A 6,352-nucleotide genomic window follows, 5' to 3' on the forward strand; every position below is an offset into this window, starting at 1 on the left:
GAGGAAAGTATATGAGATCTTTGCAAAGTCTTCTCAAGGGGGACCATGTCCGTGGACTAACGAATGTTAGTTTTGCTAAAGATCGTGCTTGCAGTGCTTGTATCGAAGGAAAGCTACATGAGAAGGCTCACCCTCCCACGACTATCATTTACTTAAAGAGGCCTTTGGAGCTCCTTCACTTGGATCTCTTTGGGCCTCCATCCTTCGATAGTCTTGGGGGTAGGAAGTATTGCTTGGTGATTGTGGATGACTACTCAAGATACACTTGGGTGTACTTCTTCAAGAGGAAGAGTGAGACCCAACAAACCGTCATTGACTTTGCAAATGAAGCACAACGTCAACACAATGCAAAGATCTTGACAATAAGAAGTGACAACGGCACCGAGTTCAAGAACTACACCTTGGATGAGTTTCTTAGTGATGAGGGGATCAAGCATCAATATTCCGCACCTTACACCCCTCAACAAAACGGTGTTGCGGAGAGGAAGAACCGGACGTTGATGGATGCGGCAAGGACCATGATGGCGGAGTTCAAGTCTCCATACAACTTTTGGGCCGAAGCCATCAACACCGCGTGTCATGCATCCAATCGGCTCTACCTCCGCAAGGGCTTGAACAAGACTCCATATGAGATACTCACCGGTAACAAGCCCAACCTCAAGTACTTTCGGGTGTTCGGGTGTAAGTGTTTCATTCTCAAGAAAGGTGTTCGGTTGTCTAAATTTGAAGCTAGAGCTTATGAGGGCATATTTGTTGGTTATGCTACAAACTCTCATGCTTACCGTGTCCTCAATAAATCTACAGGACTTATTGAGGAGACGTGTAACGTGGAGTTTGATGAAAATAACGGCTCCCAAGTGGAGCAAAGTGGCACTTGTGTTGTAGGTGATGAAATTCCTCCTCAAGCCATAAGAAGAATGGGTGTTGGCTTTATCCTACCCATTGAGGAACCCCTTGTGGCCGAAGGAGAAGGACAATGCTCCACTCAAGTGGAGCCATCACCAACCCAAGGCCCACACGCTTCCGAAGAACAACATGAAGGCCCTCATCCTCAAGAACAAGACCAAGGGCAAGATCATGCTCAAGACGGTGTTGACACATCAAGTGATGCCCAAGGTCAAGTTCTCTCCTCCGAGCAAGTTCAAGAACAAGAACAAGCTCAAGACGACACTCAAGATGACCAAGTGACCACTTCTCGTCTCACCCCCGAGGAGGAATTGGAGCGTCGTGCCGCCAAGGTTGCTTCCAAGCTCTCCACCAAGGATCATCTCATGACGAATGTGCTTGGAAGCTTAAGAAAGGGGGTAAGCACCCGTAGACAATTAGCAAACTATTGTGAGCATCACGCATTTGTCTCTTGTGTCGAGCCCCACAAGGTCTATGAGGCGCTCGAAGATCCGGATTGTCTCAATGCCATGCATGAAGAACTCAACAACTTCGAGCGCAACAAAGTGTGGAGACTGGTGCCACGACCGACGGGGAACCACAATGTCATTGGAACCAAGTGGATATTTAAGAACAAGCAAGATGCCCATGGGATTATCATTCGCAACAAGGCTCGTTTGGTAGCACAAGGCTACTCCCAAGTCGAGGGTATCGACTACGGTGAAACCTTTGCTCCCGTTGCTCGTCTTGAATCCATTCGCATGTTGATTGCATATGCTTCTCATCATAACTTTAAGTTACAACAAATGGATGTGAAGAGTGCTTTTCTTAATGGTCCTATTAATGAATTGGTTTATGTCAAGCAACCCCCCGGGTTCGAGGATCCCTACTTTCCCGATCATGTGTATCAACTCGATAAGGCACTCTATGGCCTTAAACAAGCCCCACGTGCGTGGTATGACCACCTTACCGAGTTGTTACAAGACCGTGGTTTTGAAGTTGGGCTAATCGACCCCACTCTTTTTACTAAGAAGGTCAAAGGGGAGTTGTTTGTGTGCCAATTATATGTTGATGATATTATCTTTGGTTCCCCTAACAAAGCTTTCAATGAGGAATTTGCCGCTCTCATGACCTCAAAGTTCGAGATGTCTTCCATGGGAGAGTTGAAGTTCTTTCTAGGGTTCGAAGTGAAGCAAAGAAGAGAAGGAACCTTCATCAACCAAGCCAAATACACTCAAGACATGCTCAAGAGATTCAAGCTAAGTGATGTCAAGCCGGCTTCCACTCCAATGCCCACCAAGTGCCAACTTGACATAGATCCCAATGGTAAAGCGGTGGATCAAAAGGTATATCGCTCCATGATTGGATCCTTGCTTTACCTTTGTGCATCTAGACCGGATATCATGTTGAGTGTGGGAATTTGTGCACGGTTTCAAGCCGCACCTAAGGAAAGTCACTATGTGGCGGTCAAACGAATCTTTCGATATTTGGCTCATACCCCAAACTTTGGCTTATGGTACCCAAGAGGATCAAACTTCAAGCTTGTAGGGTATTCGGATTCCGATTGGGCGGGAGACAAAGTGGATAGGAAGTCCACTTCCGGAGGGTGCCAATTCCTTGGTTGCTCTTTGGTAAGTTGGTCTTCCAAAAAGCAAAGTTGTGTGTCTCTCTCGTCCACCGAAGCGGAGTATGTAGCGGCCGGTAGTTGTTGTGCACAACTCTTATGGATGAGGCAAACTTTAAAGGATTACGGTGTCATTTGTGACAAAGTGCCTCTTTGGTGTGACAATGAAAGTGCCATCAAGATCTCTCTCAACCCGGTGCAACACTTCAAGACGAAGCATATTGAGATTCGGTATCACTTCATCCGGGATCACATTAGGTGAGGAGAGATCGAGCTCAACTATGTCAACACTCATGATAACCTTGCAGATATTTTCACGAAGCCCTTGGATGAAGCAAGATTTCGCGAGTTAAGGCATGAGCTAAATATCATTGATTCGAGCAATGTGACTTGAACCCTTGCACACCCCACCACACTCAGTTTGTTGTCTAGTTTAGATGTAGGCATGGACATAGGGGGAGTGTTGTTCTCTCAATGAACTCTCCCTCCCCCATTATGCATAAATTGATCAAGTCTTTCACATTAGCCATTGTTGATGGTACTTGTGCTTCAAAGACGAGCTTTGGTCATGGGACCAAGGTTAAAATCTTCACGACGCCATACCTCTTGACTCAAACATAGGTGGCCTCGGCCACCGCCCTCTCTTGAAGAGGTGTGTCTTGGCCTCTTGCTGGTGTGTTCTCTCTTCTTCTTGCCTTTTGTTCTTTTTTTTCGAGCTAAGCCATGTGGTTTAGTTGTCGTGGCGTGCTGGGCGGTACTACCACTGGTGGTGCGCGGTACTACCGCTGCGGGACGGGACCAGGGGGTTATATCGGGGCAGGGGGAGGTTTCTTCTTCCCCATACCCATTCGCTTCGCCCCCTCGTTCCTCTTCCTCTCTCCAGCCATGCATCGCCACGGGAGGGCTCCAGCGGATCTTCGTCTCCGGGGCGTCCCTCCTCATTTCCTTCGGTGGAGTCGATCCCCACCTCGTTCTCTTGCCATGGATGCCGGTATTGCCCCCGTTCCTTCTCTCCTTTTGTCTCGTTTTCAGATCTTGCTTCTTAGGGGCAATGGTGGTTGCATCTCTAGATTTTTGGCTAAATCTAGGCTTGAGTAGGTTGGAGAAGGCAACTAGACTATCTAGATTAGAGTTTGGTAGGAATATTTTTGAATTTGGCAGGCCGGTAGTGCCGGATCTGACCACGGTAGTAGGGAACTGCTGTCTCCCCGCCTCGAGCGGTACTACCGCTCTCGCTGGAGCGGTACTACCACTTGACCTCGAGCGGTACTACCGCTCTCTTTGGAGTGGTACTACCGCTTGGGCGGTACTGCCACGGGCATGTCACGGTACTACCGCTGCCTGCCAAGTTCCATCATGTTCCTGCCATACCTTGATCCTTTTGTTGTGTTTGTTGGCTTATGCTCGTTCTTTCTGGTTGTTTTGCGTGTTCATGTGTTTGGTTCCAGGTGATGAACATCCTGAGCATCAAGCTCGCTGTGTCAACCCCGGGCGTGCAACGTCAAAGCGCTACCGCACCTCTGAGCCAGCAGGTGGTTCCTCTAGCACTCAACCGCCACCAGCAGGCGCATCCGCAAGTGCACCTCCACCACCTCAGCAGTCGAAGAGACCTGCCAACAAGCCAAAGGGAAAGACTGTGACTGAGATGACTGCCAAGGAGTTTTGGGAAAAGCGTCACCGCAACCCCTATGAGGCGGACCAAGATCCCACTTTGGTCAACCGCCCGTTCTGGAACCGCTTTCAGTTTGCCATCTATTTTGATGTGATCAAGGCCAAGAAGAATCTCTATGTTGATGTTCGCTCCATCGACACTGATGCCATGGAAAAGGACCCTGAGTACTTTGGCGAAGCCCTTCAGATGTGTAATCAGCTAAACATTCTCAGGATTATGCAGTTCAACAAGGATTTCGATGCAGATTTGGTGGCTCAATTCTTTGCTACAGTTCATCTTGGAACTGATGCCGACAGGACCCTGACTTGGATGACCAATGGCAAGTTGCTTTCCGTCAAGTGGAAGGCCTTCATGGAGTTACTTGATGTGGAAGATCGCGGGCTTGAGACTCTAGTAGGCTTCCGCCCTCACCGCAATACTACATCCACTCACAAGCAAGCCCTTTGGCCCTACTGCACTGTGAAGGTTCACCCAGTGACTAAGAAGGAAACCTATGAGCTGTCTACGTATCTGGACATTCTTCATCGTGTCTTCCGTGAGACTCTCTTCCCTCGCATCGGGAATCTGGATATGGTCCACTCCTATCTCGTGGACATGCTTCTTTTCTGCCAGCATGAGAAGGAAGCAAACACTGGAGAGAGCCTGGACATTTCTCATGTTATGTGGTCTGAACTTCTCTCTGCCGTTCTGAGCGCAAGTGCCCGATATATGGTCCATTCATCATGAGGCTCATTGAGAAGGCCTGGGCACATGTCTATCCCAGAGTGATGCTGGAAACTGGAGACTTGGTTTCTCATGAGATCAAGCGTCTGAGGAAGAAGGACAATTGGGGCACCCCAGCGCCTAAACCCGGGGTCATCGACTGCTGCTGCTGCTGCCATGGAGACTGAGGGTGGGGCTGCCACTGATGATCACGAGGAGGACTTTGGGCCCTCTAGTGCAGAACCTTCTTGGGCAAAGAAGCTTAAACGCAAGATGAAGAAGCTTTTCTGCATGGAGTCTCATGGTCAGTACATGACTCATGTGGCGGAGAAGCAGGCCAGGGTGCGCCACAAGGAGCTCATGCGTCACCTGGGTGGCGACCGTTGCCAGCGGTTCTAAGGGACAGATCACTGAAGAGGAGGAATGGATTCACCAGCATTGCCCTTGGACCGATTCAGACGCCGAGCAGTTTCCGACCAACGACGGAGATGCAGACGATCACGCTGAGATGTGATGTTCGAGATCCTCAGCTTGCCATCACCTGGAGTCGTAGCGTCGCTCTTTGCCCTTTTGGTGTCTCGATGCCAAAGGGGGAGAGAGTTTAGGGATTTGTGTTGTTGCCGTGCTGCGAGTGTGTCTTTGTGTCTTGTGTTCTTGTGTGTTCTCTCGTTGTCTTTGTTTGGTTTGGTTTGGTGCCTGTGAGACCTAAGTTCTAGACATATGGTGTGAGACATATGCTCCCTATCGCTACCTTATTACTTATGTCTATTCAGTACTGTAGTATCTTATGAGTTGCATGCTTGTCCTGTTTTATACCCTACTCTCATATATCATGCTTAGAATTGTTGGACTATAAAATATAGGGGGAGTGTTGATCCGGAATGTGTGTGTCTTGCATTCCAAAGGCTCCACTAACTAGGTGCACACATTCAGGGGGAGCCCGTCTATATTTTGTAGTTCTAAGTATTCTTACTTTTATATCTTTTCCTTGTGCAAATCCCTAGTTGTCATCAATCCACCAAAAAGGGGGAGATTGTTGAGGCATATCTCTCTCGATGTGGTTTTGGTGATTGATGACAACGTGTTTGCGGACTAATCGTGTGCTTTGAGTATTTCAGAGATTCATCCTTGGCACGAGACGATTTCTTCCCCTCGGAGTGTCATTCAAGACGGTGTAGCTCTTTCGTTTCTCTTTCGGTGGACTAGTTGCGTAGAGGGCACCGTACTATCAAGAGGGGGTCCGCTGGGTATTGCTTGGGTGGAATCAACACGTACACATCCGCTTCTCACCCTCAGAGCTCTTCCGCTTCATTGGAGAGATCTTTCTCTCTTGTGTGTCTTGTCTGGGTCCCAGCGGTAGTACCGTGCTACCAGCGGTAGTACCGCTGAGGGGTCACAAGCGGCAGTACCGCTCCGCAGCGGTAGTACCGCCGGTGACTCCGCAGCAGTACTACCGCTGGCCTGGCCTG

This window comes from Triticum urartu, chromosome 3, assembly GCF_003073215.2.
Source record: "Triticum urartu cultivar G1812 chromosome 3, Tu2.1, whole genome shotgun sequence".
In the NCBI taxonomy this organism is placed as follows: domain Eukaryota; kingdom Viridiplantae; phylum Streptophyta; class Magnoliopsida; order Poales; family Poaceae; genus Triticum; species Triticum urartu.